Here is a 19126-nt window from a genome sequence, read left to right on the forward strand (position 1 = left end):
GACTGTACGGACGCCGTACAGTCCACGTCAGCATCTGTACGGCCAACGTCAGAACCTGTACGGCCTGCGTCAGCAGACCGTACAGCCACATCAGCAGCACGGTTGCTGCAGGATTCGGCACGTGCATCCGGTAGCGGGTTCAGAGAGGTCTCGGGATTCATGGGCTTCCGGTTCGCCAGGTTCCAGCATCTCTTTCCGTCGGCATCTCTCAGGACGGTTTTCTTCTGCTCCATTCTCCTCTGTGCTTCGTTTCAATCAGTTATTTCTCTCAGTTCGTATTCGAATCAGATTTCAGTCATGTCTGATGCTGCAAATCCCGAGTTCACCATGGGAGAGCAGGATTTGGATTACACTCCTGTGGGAGAGGAGGATCAGGGTCTCTATGATGACCTGATAACCATAAAGGCCTTCAGTGAATTTACGACTGCTCTTGATGGCAAATTCGAGCAGGTCAATGCTAATCAATCGGGGTTGACACAGCAACTCCCGGGAATTCAAGCAACTCTCACCCTTCTGGCTAGCACTGTGCAGGCACTCACGCATGTGGATGCCATGGCTTCAGTGCTACTCCAGACCCTTTTCCGGGCGACCAAAAGTCGAGAACAAAGGAGGTAGTTGACACTTGGTTACACAAGTGGCAGGTACACTTCCAATTCCACCCATACCCAGATGAGAAGAAGATCCAGCTTGCAGCAGGGTTCATGTCAGGTAAAGCCTTGCTATGGTGGAAGGAACTCCAGCCTAAGCCCGATACATGGACAGATTTTGAGGGGATCTTCAGGAAGGAGTTCCTAAAGAAGGAGGATGATTACGATATCGTTGGCAAGCTCAAAGCCCTCGATATGTCAAAATTAAACTTGACCTTTGAAGTTTATCTTCAAAGATTTAGGGATCTGCAAACCAGGGCCATTAAGATGGATCCAGTGACCTTGTTAGGTTTCTTCGTGGATGGTTTGCCAGACTCCTACAAGTTGCAGATAAAGAACAACAAATGCACAACGTTGCAGGAGGCCATGACTTATGCGCGCATATATGATGATACCATGGCCGGTACCAAAGCAACCACAGTTACCGACACGAGTGGAAAGAACAAACGCAAGTTCTTTCAGCATACGACTGGTATTAGGGAGACGAAGTCTACGGACAACGCCTCCAAGAAAAACTTGACTCCAGCAAAGAATGGTAAAGCCCGTTTCCTTCGCACTCTGAGGCTCAAGAAAGAGGGACGATGCTTTTATTGCGAGGAGCGGGGCCACACAAAGAATGAGTGTCCTAAGCGGACGAACCAAAAGTTGGTGCTAGGACCGAAGCTCCAGGCGGGTCCACGTACCGCAGCCAAGGGAGCGAACCAAGTCGCGATGACAGGTATTTCAGTAAATGTCATTACCTGCCCACTCTCTTGTAATTGTACTTTCAATACTTTGTTGTTTGGTTCCCATGATCTTTTCCGAGTTTATGGAGAAGTTAGGGACCAACAGGTTCACATTCTCTTTGATCCGGGCAGCTCTCACAATTTTGTTAATTACAAATTTGTGCAGAAGATGGGGCTGTCCACAGTACCTAGCGACCACACCTATGAGGTGCAGCTTCTAGCTGGGAAGCAGTTTTGGGATCGCAAGGTTGAAGCGCTTCCTATCCGGATTCAGGCCTACACGGGAGCTCTTACATGTTATGTTATGCATCTGGAGCATGTAGACTTGTTGATCGGGATTGAGTGGTTTAAAACCCACAATATTCAGATTGGATGAACGGAGCATACGCTTTCTTTTGTAGATAAGGACACCCAATTTTGTATTCAGTGTGATAAAATTCCCTCTTCTCAGGGACCTATTGTATCTGCGATGCAGCTCCAGAATATATTAAACAATTCTCATTATGATGTCTATTAGTGTGTTTTGATTCCACTTTTTTCATTTGTTGTTTCGGTAATTAACAAGAATGAATTAAGTGTGTTTAAACACCGTGAATTGAGAATGTTGTTAGATAATTTTAAGGACGTATTCCCAGCTCAACTGCCGGAAGGTTTACCTCCAGAACGGGCAGTAGATCATCGCATAGACTTAGTCCCAGGGGCTCAACCTATCAGTGTACCACCTTATAGGATGAGCCAGGTAGAGGAGGATGAGTTAGCTACCCAGCTTCAGGATTACCTGAATATGGGCTATATCCGCCCAAGTAAATCACCTTGGGGTGCACCTGTCCTCTTAAGAAAGAAGAAAGATTATTCCTGGAGAATGTGTATAGATTATAAACGATTAAATAAAGTCACAATTAAGAACCGCTATCCTTTACCTCGTTCCGATGATTTGATAGACCGTTTGGCCGGAGCGAAGTATTTCACTAAGATTGATTTGCGTACGGGTTATCATCAAATCCGTATCTATGCTAAACACATAGATAGGACCGCATTCCGGACTAGGTATGGTCATTACGAGTTCCTCGTATTACCTTTTGGTTTGACCAATGCTCCTGCTACTTTTCAGCAGATGATGAACGATTTGTTCAGGGATTTTCTGGGCAAATTTGTTCTAGTGTTCTTAGATGACATTTTGGTATATAGTAAATCGCTTGAGGATCACATAGGACACCTCCGGGTTGTTTTAGTTGTTCTAAGACAGCATAAGCTTTATGCCAAGATGAGTAAATGTGACTTCTTTATGAAGGAGATCATTTACTTAGGACACAAGATTTCTTCTAAAGGTATTAGCATTGATCTGGATCGTATCCAGAAGGTTTTAGAATGGCCCATCCCTCAGACTGTGAAACAACTTCGTTCTTTCCTAGGATTTACGGTATTTCTTCGGAAATCTGTGCGTGATTATTCACATATCACGGCACCCCTGACAAACATATTGAAAGGTCGTGGACGCAGGTCTACTCAGCCGATCTCTTGGAATGATGCAATGAACAAGGCTTTTGACACCTTGAAGTTTTCTATCAAGGAAGCACCCGTTCTTGCATTACCCGATCCTACCCGGCCTTATGTTTTAGAGGCCGATGCGAGTGATTATGCGATTGGGGCAGCTCTATTCCAAGAGGGCAGACCTGTAGCTTTCGAGAGTAAGAAGCTAGATGACACTCAATATCGTTGGCCCACACTCGAGAAGGAACTTTATGCTGTAGTGTATGCTCTTAAGGTTTGGAGACACTACTTGTATGGTTCAAAGTTCCTTGTATTGACTGATCATCAGTCAATTAAGTATGTGTGTGATGGATCAGAATTGAGAGGAAGGAAAGCTAGATGGGCAGAATTAATGCAGGATTTTGATTTCGAAATACGTTATCGTAAGGGTTCGTTGAATAGTGTGGCGGATGCCTTAAGTCGAGTTAAGTTTGTAAATGCTCTGTCATTTACGGAAATATCCTCAGACCTATTTCAATCCTTGAGAGGGCTATACGCAACTGATAGTCATTTCAGTTCTTATTGGCAGAGAGTCCAGGATGGGAGCTCCATGGTTGACCAGGACTCAGGGATTGTGCCACCTATGGTACAGGCGGCGGGAGGTCAGTGGATGATTAGGAACGGCTTGCTGTTCCGGAATGAAAAGATTTGTGTGCCTAATGTTCTGGAGCTTAAATCCAAGATTCTCTGGGAGTGTCATGATGCTCCTAGTGCTGGACATCCGGGTATACATAGGACTCTGTCTCTTGTGAAGCATACCTTTTATTGGCCTAAGATGCGAGCATTTATAGAGAACTATGTGGTAGGTTGCCGGGTTTGTCAGGTTACTAAGGCAGAACGCCTTAGAAGCGCGGGTTTATTACAGCCATTACAGATTCCAGGTAATAAATGGGAAAGTATTTCCATGGATTTTATTACCGGTTTGCCTCGAACGCGCAAGGGTCATGACTCCATTTGGATCATAGTCGACCGTTTGACAAAAAATGGCTAGATTCTTACCTACTAGAACAACTATTTCAGCTGTTCAGCTGGCTCACGAGTTTGTGGACCACTTGTTTAAGCTGTATGGTTTGCAATCTGACATAGTCAGTGACAGGGACTCAAAGTTTACAAGTAACTTTTGGACACTTGTTTTTGAGAAGTTAGAAACTACTCTAAGTATGAGTTCCTCGGATCATGCACAATCCAATATCAGTACAGAGAAGGTCAACCAGTTGGTTGAAGACATGCTTCGGGCATATGTATCTAAGAGACAGTCTTCATGGGAAGATTATCTACCTATGATAGAATTTGCTTACAACAGTACAAAGCATTCTAGTACTGGTTACAGTCCTTTTATGCTTATGTACGGGTTTCAACCTAAGTCACCAGTTATGGTTGGGTTAAAAGGAATTCAAAATGATGCTGCTAAGAACTTCTTGCTAGATATGCAGGAAATGTTGCAGTTTGCCAAGGAGTCTATTAGAAGTGCCCAAGATCGGGACAGATTTTATGCTAATAGACATCGTTCACCCAGAGAGTTCTCTGAAGGAACGATGGTATATTTGCGAATTCCTAAGGAATCCAAGAGCCTAAGTACTGGTTTGGTTCCGAAATTATCCCCCAGATACTGTGGTCCTTTCAAGGTCATTAAAAGAATTGGACCAGTTGCATATCGACTAGAATTGCCTCCTGATGTTAAAGTACATCCAGTCTTTCATGTCAGTAGACTGAAAGAAGTCTTGGGTGCAGATGATCAACTTGTTTCTCCTCATGAGATTATAGAAGTTACAGATTTGACTTTTATTCCTCACGAACGTGAGTGTATTCTTGAATTTCGTGAAAGACAGATTCGTAATCGTACTATCACGGAATACAAGATTAAGTGGAAGGATCGTGTTGAGGAGGATGCAACATGGGAGACATTACAAAACCTCCAAAGAACATTTCCAGATTTCTTAGCGAACTCAGGAGTGAGTTCTTAGAGGAGGGGGAGTATGTCATGTGCACGGATTGGTATCTGACGTGTACTAGGTACACAGAACTAGCTCAGGTTAGCCTGGGGAGGCTTAGAGCTAGGCAGGCTTGATTCTCGGGTTGAGTGGCAAGGGTACGAACTATTTATAGGTCTTCGCTATTTTTGGCGCCGGGGCCCAAGTCTATAAAAGAGGCCCAGGGGGTTCAGTTCTCAGTGTGCAGTTGGGAGCAAGTTTCGTTCCCAGGTGCCAGGTCTGATCCTGGATTGAGTCGCGGACGCGCGCCTGCATCTTAGCGTAGCCCAAGGCCCAGTGGCAGATCCAGGGCTTCACAGCGCCTCCTGGTGGTATGGGACACCAGGCTGGTTTGGATCTGATTGGGAGTTCGTGCCAGTAGCTCAGCTCGTGGCTCGGAGGGGACATCTCCTGATTCGGGATCACATCCCGTAGATGTCATGGTTGGGTGGTGAGCAGCCTGCTCAGATCTGATGTTGTGTGTGGTTTGTTTTGCAGATCAGGGGTTTCAGGAGTGCTGGGACGTGTCAAAGTCTCTCAATCAACAGACAAGAGTTTCACCGCTAGGCCATTTGAACGAATGGGCTACCTACAACATATTCACGACATTACAAATACAACAAACATGGGAACCCAAGCTTTGAAGAAGGCTTTAAAAGCCTAAAGGGCACCAAAAAACCGCTACAGTAGTGAAAGTAGGGAGCACAACACAAAAACAAAACCCTACAAAAGATAGACAAGCAAGGGCGCCCAGGCCTCGCTCAAATTTTTTACAATCCATCTTGTGGGCTGTTCACTTCGCTTGTCCCGTTGTAGAGTTCCGATTACCCCACCCTTGCATTGAGATTAATTAAGCTGAAAGAGGCTTGATTCAACCCAGAGTCTGGAAGCTAACAAAGAGATGCAAGGGGGACTAGTGGAGAGGCTAGCAGAGGGTTGATGGGCTGAAGTATAGAGAGAAAGAAAGAAAGAAAGATGTACTAACGTCCGCAGGAGGCCTCGCGGGCCTATGGGACGGAATTGGTGCTCAAGCTAAGTTATTACCGAGATGATTCCTTGATATCTATCACATGCAATATCAATTGATCACGCATAATAGAGAGAGATATTGCGACCCAAAATGACAACATATATCATGAAGAACTCGACTCAAGACAATAGACCTCGACACACTATCGAGCTCATGCCTATGGGCCTTGTTGCTGGTTACAAAGAAGACTCAACACAACCATGGACCTATCATAGATTTGACTCAGCTGAGAAGACCTGAAGACACTATATTAGCCAGTCGTGAAGTCTTGGCAGAGACAAGGAACCTACAATCGACTCTCATGTGAGAGATTGGAGAGAAGGAACTTGATGCAGTCTCGTCCAATATATAGAAGTCTCCAGTTCAAGGTGTTGAACCGCCTCAGGTGCAACCATGCAAACACATTCACCGTCATCTCTGTACACTTGGTAACCATGCACTTGTGGATCTCTGCGAGCCAATCATTTTTAACCTCATATGTGGACCAATCAATCACAAACTCCACGACAACAGGCCAATCACAGGCCTCAATGAAACCTTAGTGCAACATATGCTTCCCCATGCGGATCACTCCTACAAAGGACAAAGTGCTTAAAAAAGTAAACTCATACAACCCTCATTGGGCTGGGGCAAAGGGCGCGCTAGGGCTCTTGCTGAATATTAATCTATGCTAGCAAAATCATAATCAGTCAAGCACAAGCTCAATCAGGTCAATCTCAGAGCTGGGACTCAGAAACCGAAGCCCAGCAGAGTGATGGCTCTTTGGTGAGCTGTGAAAATATCTCGTATTTGCGTCTGTCAAGCTGTTTCACGTTGTGGTGGGGGACGCAATCTCGTCGATCTCTAAACTCTGTGGGCTATGTCCGGAGTGACCCCTCGTCTCTGTTGGTCCCCCTTGAGGAAAGCTGTGATAGGTCGGACCTCAATAGAATGTGCTCTGGGCACTCTGTCTTGCGCGTGATCTCTGCGTCCCTCTCTCAGTGGCACCGTGTGGCTCTCTCTGCTGATCCAAGCTGCCCTCATATCAGCTAGCTCCTCCTCCTCTACTCCACTATGTCATGGAGTTGAATCACACGTATAGAAGTCTATGACACGTCGCTGTGCCCGGTCAGCGTCTATGTCTTGTGGTCTAACCGCCTCCTGCTGCTCTCTGATCCATCGCAATAGTGTTTCCTAAGTGAAACTATGTCGGTGAAACACAATGTGTGAGGTGTTGAGATCATAACCTTGGTCTTCCCAAGGTTGATTGTTAGGTCTCTCTCTGTGCAGAACACCTCTAGGGCCCCTAGATGTCTCTGCAGCCCCTCTGCTGAAGATGATATGAGGACATGTCATCAGTGTACAACAATATCTGTATCATGAGGTCAGCCGGTAGTGATCCCTCGCCTCCCTAGGGGGTCTATGAAGGATGTGATCTCATCAATGTAGAGTCCGAAAAGAGTTAGTGAGAGGGGGCAACCTTGCTTCACCCCTATCGTGCTCTTGACCAATCCGATAAACCTTTTGGGACACGAACTCTCCCTCTAACGGACTCAATATAGGCTTATCACACCCTGAATCAAAGTCTTTGGAATCTGCATCTCCTGTAGTCTCCTAGTAAAGTGTGTGGGCATAGAAGACATGTCCGGTGGTGGCTGCATTGGAACATCATATAGAGAGCATGCATAAGTGTACCACACATCCAGATTAGTAATGGGAATAGGTGGCTTCCCCTCCAATAGAAGTCCCCATCCAGTCGTTGGATCTCCTCTTCGAAATGATCTAAAAATCGTGTGTGTGAGGAGGCTCGCCTCTTATCACGTGCCAGTCGTCGAAAGACCGGTTGTGCCTCAGATGTCGTCAAATGGCCCAGGGATTGCTCCGTGTGAGGTGGGCTTTCGCCTCTCTGCACTCGTCGTCGAACCAAGGGTTTTGAGGCAGTGTCTGAGGCGCTTGGGTGTCTGAGGCATGGGCGAGGTCTATATCATCTCCGAGTAGGGCCTTGAAGCTCTCTGGCTAAGTGAGTCACATAGATTGGGTTGAGGGCACAGTTAAAGTGGATCTGGGTATGGCCAAGTATGAGTGGTGAGCTTTGAGTGGGGGAGGGGGTACAATGAGGTCGTGTATCCACGAGGCAAAAAGGCTAATGGGCCTAGTTGGTAGAGAAAGAAAGAAAAGAAAGTCATATTAACGTCCGCAGGTGGCCTCACGGGCATATGGGACAAAATGCAAAATGTCAAAATGACTTACAACATCTGGATAAACCAGAGAGTTGAGGAGTGTACATGCCATCTCAGCTCAAGGTTATTATAGCATACATCTAAATTCTAGTCCTATCATAAAATGGCCATTATACATCAGTTTAAGACTGAGGGTCTTTAGGTTTAGATTTGAAATCTCTAATTAATGCCAATCCATCTCTGTAGACTGCCCATTTTCCAGCTTTGCCTGCATCCTTCACTTTAGTAAGTTCGATATTCCTTTGTTTGAGCTGAGTTGGAGTGAGTTCCTCAGATATCCATACCCGTGTAACCTTCAGCTTGTTTGTATGGTGGAGAATCTTTACTACCCTCTCACTGAATTTAACTCGTAGCTGTTTTCCCTTTCTAGTGATACAATTAATATCATTTGCATCTCATTTGACTTGTACTACCTCCTTTAGGCATGTGATTCTCTCCTCTTCATTGCATCTTTCATCATCATCTTCTGGAGGCCAGAGAGGCAATCATAGAGGGAGAAAGGGGGAGAGAGGAAGGCCCAGGAGGATCAGGATGCAGAGATTGAGGGCTCAAAGAGCATAGAGGAGGAGGCTCTTTTACGTCTACATAAATATATTCTTTGTTGATTTTGTGTTGGCTAGAGTGGTCATCTCTTGTTTGGCTGAACTTACTTGAGCAGTGATGAAACCAGCCTCAAGGCTAACAAGAGGGTGGTAGAACACTAACCAAAACAAAAGCCTTCAAAATAAAATACTCAGCAAACACTCCACAGACAGAAAGGGGGAGCTAGAGCGCTCCTGCTCAAACACAAAGACCAGACTGGCCCCAAAGCCTTGGCGCCCCTTTTGGTATTTCTTTATTGATTGAAGAGTGCCACAAAGAGATTACACCATGAGTACCAACTCACATGCATTCAGTGCTCTTCCCTCACTCCAAGGCATCAGTATCACAACACATTAGCCCTGCGGGGCTTTGCCATCACAACCATGTGACCGTAGGCAACCATACTCAGTGCAAACACCTGCATTTAACCTGAGAGCGCCTTCTAGCAGCCCAAACAAGGCCACACGCTCCCCAGACAATCAAAAGTGTCCACTGACTCAATGGAATACCCAAACAATGGTGAAAGCATGATTGAACTGCCCCCGGAGAGCAGAAACTCGAACAACCTCTGAAAGCATTCATTGTATCCCGTCCTGCCAAGCAAGTCTCTTAAAAAACACAGCCCAATGCTCATGGGCAATCACTAGAAGGGAGGGGTGCACCTTCCCACCAACCAAGAACTCAACCAAGCTCATTCATGAGCTATGTGCACAACCCCATGGGCTCAAAGAATGCCGTCAAGCTGAAATGTACCTCCATTCAGCCACCTAGTAGCAGCCCATATTAAAAGGGTAAATGGGAGGCTGTCGTACAGCCCATACAACCACGAAGCCAGCACGCTGTAACCAAGGGCCATCAAACAGCCCAAACCTTCTGTACATACCGTACAATATCTGCTGCTCTGATCCGTACAGCCTGTCAATGGATGCCCTTACACTCCATACGTACCAGCCCTTACCAGCAGCGTTTAGTGCACCGTACACAGCCCGTACCATCAGCAGTCAGTGATCCGTACACAGCCCCGTACCATCAGCATTTAAGGCCCCGTACAATCTTGTACTTGCAGTATTTAAGGCCCCCCCTACAATCTTGTACTTGCAGCATTTAAGGCCCTGTACAAGCTCGTACTTGCAGCCCGTACCAGCCTATGCTTGACATTCCGTACCAGCCCGTACGTAGAATTTAATGCACGTCCGTACGTCGCCATACCAACAGCATTAATTTGCATTCAATCCTCCTCCTGTATTGTCGTATGGACCATATCCCTTCTCTCTGTCGAGGCTTCAACTTTCGTAAGACCTCCGTTCCTCCTTTCTATCCCTGCGCCATTCTTTCCCGTCCAATTTCTCACCAAGGCCTTCCTTTCCAAAAAGGGGGCTGCATGGGCTTGCCATGTGGCAGCCCATGCCTTGGGTTGCCCCAAGGGCTTCATTTGCCCCTAGGCCCCCTCTAGTGGGGCCTCTTTAAAGGCCGACCAATGACCAACTTGAAGCCTAAGGTTTTTGGGCCCCTTTTTGGCCCTAAACCTTTCAGTTGCCCCCAAAGCACAATTGCCTGGGGGAAACTTGCACACCCACATCCCGTGACCTTGCCATTTAATTACGAGGGTCGAGGTGAGCATCAAACTCATGCCCTTGTGACATACCCCTCTCTTGAAACTTGGCAAGCGTCCTCGATTGCATCTGAATGTTACAAGGATATGCAATAACTGAAATACATGTGAATATACCATCATAAAAGCATGTATTACCATTGAGAACAGCATATATGATTGTTCAGAACCTAGGATAACAATCCATATAAACTGCAAAAACCAACTCATAGTGACAACCAACTCATAGTGACTAGTACACTAATCATAGAAGTCCCAAGGCAGATATACTGTCAGCAAGAAGTACCTTGGGTGAAAGAAACAATATCACCAAGCGATAGTTGAGCCTGTCTGTAACATAGAGACAAAGGTACTACCCCTCTCTTGAGCATCAAGCAATGCTCCAGACCTATCAGCTTCAAAAATCTTATCCTTTGTATGCAAGATAGGTGGAACTTTCCTGTCTCCTTCCGCTATTTCAAAAGGAGCTTTCCTAGCACAGCATTGTTGTAAGCTACTAAGGGTAGAAACTGCTCCCATTATGTCTTAGCTCATACACATAACATTTCAGCAAATCAAGAGCAGTCAAATTAGCCTCTTCGGACTGCCCATCTGATTGAGGATGGAAAGATATCAAAAATCTCAGCGTAATCTCCAAAAGAGACTTGTCATGCGCGGATGTCTGTCACTTACGATAGAATGAGGCATCCCATTGTATTTAAAGATGTTTTGCATGAACAACTTTGCCATATGATCCGCTGTAATTTTCTTCCTTAATGGAATGAAGTGTGCCTGCTTACTGAACCGGCATATAATAGTCCAGAGACCATCATTCCCCATAGGCGTCCTAGGAAGATCAAATATAAAATCCATGGCAATGCTCTCCCACGGTCTATCTGGGATTGGCAGTGGTTGCAACAATCTAGGTGTCTTTTGCCTGTCAAACTTGACCTTCTGGCAGATGATGCATGTTCTGACAAAGGCATCCACATCCTGTCTCAACGCTGGCCAATAGAAAAAGTGTTCCACTACTTGAACTGTAGCATCAATGCCTCTATGTCCTGCATACAGTGGAGCATGACTTTCTATTATAACCTTTGGCCTTAGCTACTTTGTGACACAAAGGCGTCCATGCATCATAATGAAGTCATCTCTGAGAGTATAACGGTCATGCCGCTGATCGTTAGACAGCTGGTCATAAATCCGTGAGAAATCCTCATCTTGTGCATACTGGTCCTTCATTGCATCCAACTCACTGTGGTAAGCAATGGTTACTGTGGAAACCTGAGGCTTCCTTGACAATGCATCGGCCACCACATTCTTTTTACCTTCCACATGCACTATCTGAAAGTGAAATATGGATAAGAAATTGGCCCATCGCATAGGCTTCTCAGATAACTTCGCCTGAGTGAGGAAATATATGATCTGTTTGCACTGTGAAATCATCGGCTCCAAGCAAATAGTGCTTCCATGTAGCAAGGGCATGAATTACAGCCAGCAATTCCTTCTCATAAATGCCCAGATGTCTCTCATCATCTTGCAAAATTCTACTCTCATAGGCCACTACCTGTCCTTCCTGCATAATGACCGCTCCAAGGCCATTCTTTCCACATGCATCAGCTTGGATGTGAAAAGCTTTTCGAAGATCTGGTAGGATCAATACTGGATCTGTGGTAAGCTTTTCTTTTAGCATCTCAAATGCTGCAATTTGTTTTTCAGCCCACACGAAGGATGCTCCCTTCTTCTGCATAGCATAGAGTGGTGAAGCAATTTCAGCAAAATGGCGGTATAAATCGCCTGTAGTACAATCATAAGCCCAAAAAGCTTCGTACTTCATGCAAATTCTTAAGCTGTGGCCAGCTGCGAATTGCTTCAATCTTCATGGGATCCATGCGCACCCCATCCTTTGAAATAATGTGCCCCAGAAAGTGAATCTTAGGCATAAAGAATTCACTTTTCTTTGCATTTACAATCAGCCTATGCTTGCTGCCTATGCTTGCTGAGTTCTGCAAACACGATTGCCAGATGCTTCCTGTGCTCTACCTCATCTTTTGAGTACACAATCATGTCATCAAAGAAAGTGCCCACAAAAGCCCTATGCTCACGGAAGATTCTATCCATCATCCGATTAAAAGTGGCAGGAGCATTCGTAAGCCCAAATGGCATCACTAAGAACTCATACAACCCAAAGCTGGTTCTGAAAGCTGTCTTGGACACATCCTTTGGACGAATGCGTATCTAATGATACCCACTCTTGAGATCTATGCGACTGAAAATGGCTGACCCTTCCAATCTATCTAGGATATCATCAATTCTTGGAATTGGAAATCTGTTTTTTATGGTTATCTTGTTGAGTGCACGATAATCAATGCACATTCGCCAAGAACCATCACTCTTTTGCACCAACAAAAGCGGTGAACAGTAAGGGGAAGAACTGGGCTGAATCAGCCCCTTTTCCAAAAGGTCCTTCACCTGGCTCATGATTTCTTCTTGCCGAGCCGCACTCACCCTGTAAGGTGCCCTGTTTGGTAGACTACTGCCTGGCACTTAATCAATTGCATGATCCTCAGGCCTCTCAGGTGGAAGTTCACCTGGCAATGAGTCAGAAAAACATTATCTAAACTGATTTAGGAAACCAGTCTGCTCTTTATCAAGCTTAGAGAATACAAATTGTGGATCATCAGACCTAGTATCCTTTGCAAAAACTAAGTACGCAGAAATACGATGTTTCATTACTAAGCATAAAGCTAAGGTAGATAAAAGAGGGACTGACTCTCCCTTTAGTTTGACATCCAAAACCCCTCTATGTTCCAGGGAGATCTTCAGATTATGTGTGTCCACCAAAGCATGTACCCTGTGACACCAAGGCATTCCCAACAAGACATCACAGCCCTCAAGAGGCATTATATAAAATTCCTCGCTGTCCACAAAGCTCTGTATATGCAATCGAAGCTTTCCAATGATAGGGGTAACGGGAGTGCTAAAGCCAGGACAAGCCAATCCTGCTTCACTCATAGGTCCCATCTCCTCTGCACAGATTCCAAGTTTGCCTGCCAATTCAAGAGAAATAAAGTTTGCACAAGCACCTGGGTCAAAGAAGATCAATGACATCTGATCCCTGACTTTGCCCCATGCCTTGCAAAGCTATGTAGCATCATCATTAGGCTGCTCACTGATAACATCAGGCATTAATCCTGCAGATGGTTTAGGCTTCTTGCCTTTTTGCTCTTCCCTATCATCCACTTTCCCTTTTAGATTACGTTCTGGGCAATCCCTTGCCATATGGCCCTCTTCTTTACAGTGAAAGCATTTATTAGCCTCCATCAAGGCTTTCCTTTCCTCATGTGACAGCGAATTAGAACCTGGCCTATCACGCTTCTTCCCTTTGTTGAAGGGAGGCTTGAAAGCATTCCCTGGCTTCCCTGCTTTCTTGAAAGTCTCAGATTTACTGTTTTTATACCCGCTGGTTTTTCCTAACAATAATGCATCAGCCATGGTAGCATTCTCAATAAGTTGAGACTCGTTGGTAACCCTTGTTTTAGTACAGTAATCTCTGATTTCCTTTGGTAGCCCACAACAATATTTTTCAATCTGTTTTGACAAAGGCGCTTTTGTGCAGTTTTGCGAAGCTAAGGGCATCAAACAGGAACTCACAGCCCCTCATAATGCATCTCAAAATGGTGCAAGTGAGCGGATGAATCGAACTATTCAGGAGAAGGTTCGATGTATGTTGTCTTATGCTGCATTACCCCATGGCTTTTGGGCAGAAGCCGTGCAAACAGCAGTTCACATTATTAACAGGTCGCCAAACAAGGCTTTGGAGTTGAAAGTGCCAGAGGAGGTGTGGTCTGGCAAGCCACCTTCATATAAGCACTTACGTGTATTTGGCTGCGAGTGCTTTGCTCATGTACGCAAAGAACTGCGCACCAAACTGGATCCAAAGTCTATCAGATGCATCTTTATGGGTTATGGTGACGAAGGTGAAATGGGGTACAGGTTATGGGATCCCGTTAAACGGAAGATTATACGCAGCAATGATGTCATCTTTAAAGAGGATAGTGTACACAAGGAACCCGTGCAACCTGTGGAATACAGGAGGGTTATTTATGATGATGTCGGACAGCAAAGAATGCCCATTTATATGCAGCAGCAAGCTGCTGCAGATAACCCTGTTCAAGAGGGTATACAGGCTGAAAATCAGCCAGATAATTTTGCCAATGATGCACCACTGGATATGCCAGCAGATGGGGCTGTAGAACAGCCAGATATGGTGGTACAGCCACCCGTCATGCATGACGAACAGGCTGGACAGCAGCCTAATCCGGAACATTTTGTTAGGAGGAGCACCCGTGTACAACGGCCTCCTGCCAGGTTTGTTCCAGGAGCCAATAATGTGGCTGATTTTATCATGCTGACAGATTGTGGTGAGCCTTCAGCTTCAAGGAAGCTATGGGAAGAACAGAGAAAAAGAAGTGGGAGAAAGCCATGCAGTCAGAAATGGACTCCCTACTTCAAAATGATACATGGGACTTGGTGCAGCTACCTACAGGCAGAAAGGTTTTGCCATGCAAGTGGGTTTACAAAGTCAAAGTGGATTCAAATGCTTTACCGAGGTATAAGGCCAGATTGGTTGCCAAGGGATTTAAGCAGGAGAAGGGCATTGACTTTGATGAGATCTTTTCCCCTGTAGTCAAGATGACTACTTTGAGAGCAGTGTTAGCTCTTGTTGCTCATGAGGACATGGATTTATGTCAGATGGATGTGAAGACAGCTTTTCTTCACGGAGATCTCCATGATGAGATCTATATGAGTCAGCCAGAGGGATATGCTGTTAAAGGGAAAGAGCAGCTTGTGTGTAAGCTCAAGAGGAGCTTGTATGGACTCAAACAGGCGCCAAGAGAATGGTACAAGAAGTTTGATGCCTTCATGCAGTCCCAAGGGTATCATAGGTGTGAGACCGATCATTGCTTGTACACCAAACGGGCAAAGGATGGCAGTTTGATGCTACTCATTCTATATGTGGATGACATGCTTATTGCCAGTAAATCTCAGCATGAGATTAGTGCTTTGAAGAAACAACTGCATAAGTCTTTTGACATGAAAGACTTGGGTGATGCAAATCATATTCTTGGCATGCGGATTACTCGTGACAGGTCCAAGGGACTTTTGTTTCTGTCACAGAAGGAGTACATTGACAAAGTACTGCAGCGGTTTAAAATGGAGGGGGGGAAGTCTATTAGTACCCCGTTGCCTCCACATTTAAAACTCAGCAGTAAGGACAGCCCCAGATCAGATGATGATAAGGCTGAAATGGCCAAGGTTCCGTATGCATCTGCAGTTGGTTCTTTGATGTATGCCATGGTTGCCACTCGTCCGGATATTGCTTTTGCGGTGGGAGTCATCAGCAGGTATATGGCAAATCCAGGCAAGAGGCACTGGGAAGCAGTGAAAGGTGTCTTGAGGTATCTCAAGGGTACCAAAGACTTGTGCATATGCTATGGTAGGCAGGATGCATTGGTGCATGGTTTTACAGATTCAGACTATGCAGGGAATGCAGATAACCGGAAGTCTACTACCGGTTATATTTTCACATTTGCAGGAGGTGCTATATCATGGGTGTCTCGGTTGCAGAAATGCATTGCACTGTCAACCACTGAAGCTGAATATGTTGCAGCCACTGAGGCTTGCAAGGAAGCAATATGGCTTACTCGGCTGGTGGGAGATTTGGGCATTACAGGAGATATGCCAGTTTTGCATTGTGATAGTCAGAGTGCTATCATGTTGGCAAAGAATCCGGTCTTTCATCAAAAGACCAAGCACATTGATGTGAAATATCATTTCATTAGGGAGGTACTGGAAGACAAGCGACTCGAGCTTGTGAAAGTGCACACTGATGATAATCCTGTAGATTTGCTCACTAAGAGCTTGCCTACAGAGCGGTTTGCACATTGCCGCCGCTTCATGGGATTAGGATAAGACCATTCTTATTTTATGGTCTTGTATACAGTATTGCTGTAATTTTTATTCTTTTCTCCCCTTTAGGCACATTGGCCTTTAGGTGGGAGGTTGTTGGGGTAAAGGCACATTGCCACCCCTTTATTAAAGATAGGACACCTATGACTGTCTTAAGACAGTCATAGGGTAAAACCTAATCCTAATAAAACTAATGAGTTTGTGGTGTGGCTCATCACTTCACACCCGCATCTTTGGTGTCTACTCTCTCTCTGACTCTCTCCCCCTTGTGCTTCTCCCTCTTCCTTCCCTCTCACATCCAACTTGTGCCATGCTGTCATAACATCTACCTCAAAGGTAGTGGTCAACTAGGTAGCTGAAAACAGCTGCTTAAACTGAACCCAACTCATGGGTGCTCTATTTTGGAGCAGTAAATTTGTCCACCACTGTAGAGCATTCCCCTTCAAGAAGGTGGCTGCCTTTCGGATTTTAGATGACTCAGTAAAGTTCCCTCCTGAGAAGGTTGCATCAAACTGCTGCACAAAAGTTAAAGCCTTCAGCTTGTCCTGAGCCCCATTAAAGGTCTCAAACTTCACTGCTGCACCACCCTCTTTGTAGTCTTTTACCTTCCCTTTGGGTGCCAGATTATCATACACAGGTGGCTGCAAAAATGGAGGTTGAATTGCATTCTCTCCAGCCTGTCCTGCATTACCACTACCCATTAGAGGGTTTGTCAAACCTTCCCCAGGCATACCAAACATACCTGTAGGAGCTCCAAAGGTTCCTATCCTTCCACTTTGCATTCCTGGTTGCATGCCAATATTGCCATACATCATGTTGGGCATTGCAGGCTGCATTTCCCCAAATACATTGCCTTGCATCCCTTGCATCCCTTGCTGTAAACCAACAGGGTAATCTCCAAGCATCCCTTGACCATCATTAACTTGACCAGCCATTGCTTGAAATACTGAACCCCCACTGAAATATCCTGGATGCATAAAGGGTTGGGAAAGAGCTTGCTGCCCTTGATTTAGATTCTGAAAATCAGCCCCTTGGCCATGCATAGCCATACCAGGACCTTGAAAGGGCTGCTGCCCTGCAACTCCTTGTACATTTGGCATTATTGGAGGCTGTCCATCCAATGGATTCAATCCAAATGGCTGCTTTTGAACCCGAGTAGGCTCCCCTGAATGAGAATGCTTCTTTCTCTCCTTGGACCTCAAAGGAGTCTGCATAAACTCAAGGAACCTCGGGTCTTGCGTGAGTGCTCCCACTGCGCTCGCTAAGTGTGTCTTAAAGATAGCATCGGTGTCGTCTACATCCTCAACCTCTTTTGACCCTTTTGACTGAGAGGCACTTAAACCAAAAGCATTCACCTCTTGCTGAAGTTGAAGTCTGAGTTCACGGACTTCAAGTTCTAGGTAGTAAATACGCTCTTGTGGATCGGGAGGCTTTATCATCTAATAAGTTTTTGCATATGGGATGGGAGTTGGGTTGAAACCTGCAACAAACGAGTACAAGGGCTTCAAGGGTTTCACGGGGATGGCAGGGGTGAAAGCCTTGGGATTGGGCACCTTGGGAGTCTCCATGTCGGCCTGTGCAAATCAGAAAAAGACCCTCTCCTACAAGTTAACTCTCCAGATGGGCTGGGGGGCTTCAGCCCACCCGGAGTCCCTCAACTCCCCTAGGAACCGGTTATTGTTTTAGACGGGAGAGGCTTGATCTTGAGGAGGCGAGCTATGAAACGACGAGTTAGTTGAGGCGAGCTGTTGAGGCGGGACGATGAGCTACAAAGGACGAACTGCTAAGGACAAGTGGCGAGCAGTGGAGAGGCGGCTGCTAAGGTGACAAACAGGAGATGGAGAGGTGATAAAATAAAGAGACGAAGAGGTTCCTGAGGCGATGAACAAACATAGAGGCTTCAGAGGTGACGAATAGAGAGACGGTCAGGCTCTTGAGGCGACGACAGAGAGAGAGAGAGAGAGAGAGAGAGAGAGAGAGAGAGATATTAACGTCTGTAGGAGGCCTCGTGGTCCTATGGGACAAAGTACGGAATCAAGTAACTCATACAGACCACTGTGGGCTGGGGCAAAGGGCTCGCTAAGGCCCTTGTTGAGTACTAAAAGGCTATACGAGTGCTCTATTAATGTTTATGGGAGACCAACAGGTCTATAGGACAGCAAAAACCAGCTAATACATCCGCTTAGGGAGGGCAAATGGCAGCTCCCAAGGAGTGCAAAAAGAAACTCCAAGTATTTAGAGTACCTATATATAGTCTAAAGACAAAAGCATAATTGGCCATACATCAGTTTAAGACTAAGAGTCTCTTTGATTTGGATTTAAACTCCTTGATGAGAGCTATGCCCTCCCAATATACTGCCCCCATTTCCCATCCTTTCTAACAGCCTTGAACTTCTCCAATTCCATCGTCTTTTTCTTCAAATGAGCTCACGTGAGCTCCTCGGCTATCCGTACCTTAGTCTCTTTCAACTTGTAAGATTGTCAAAGAATCTTGATCCGCGAGTCTCGTAAGCTAAGTGTAATGGTAGCATGTTCTCCAAACTGCTTGTCTGAGGGAGGGGGGTTCTAACACTTTTGGAAGTATTACCGAAGGCCTAGGGCCATTGGTGCGAGAAGCATGTAAGACATGCCATAGGTGTCACCGAGGGTACTAACCATAGTTAGTGAACTAACTGTGGTTAGGGGGAAAAACCTCTTAAAGAGGGAAAAGTGCCCCTAACTAGCTTATTATATTACATTGGTCACTGCTGAATTATATCTATAATTCTAACACCCCCCTGCAGCGCCAATGTCATGTACAAGGCTGATTAATCACCAAATGGATATAAGTTCAGGGCACTGCAAAATGCCTCAAACTTT

General features: G+C 45.6%; 1 protein-coding gene and 1 pseudogene across 2 annotated transcripts in view; one reads left to right on the forward strand and one right to left on the reverse strand.

Moving 5' to 3' along the window:
• Nucleotides 1–19126, forward strand: part of LOC147889410 (Man1-Src1p-carboxy-terminal domain protein) — a 65851-nt gene that overhangs the window by 21562 nt on the left and 25163 nt on the right. The gene's annotated exons all lie outside the window — the stretch shown is intronic.
• Nucleotides 11402–17706, reverse strand: LOC147889411 (uncharacterized; annotated as a pseudogene).

Source organism: Dipteris shenzhenensis, chromosome 20 (genome assembly GCF_047967505.1).
Source record: "Dipteris shenzhenensis isolate YYH24624 ecotype China chromosome 20, Dip_SZ_1.0, whole genome shotgun sequence".
Lineage (NCBI taxonomy): Eukaryota > Viridiplantae > Streptophyta > Polypodiopsida > Gleicheniales > Dipteridaceae > Dipteris > Dipteris shenzhenensis.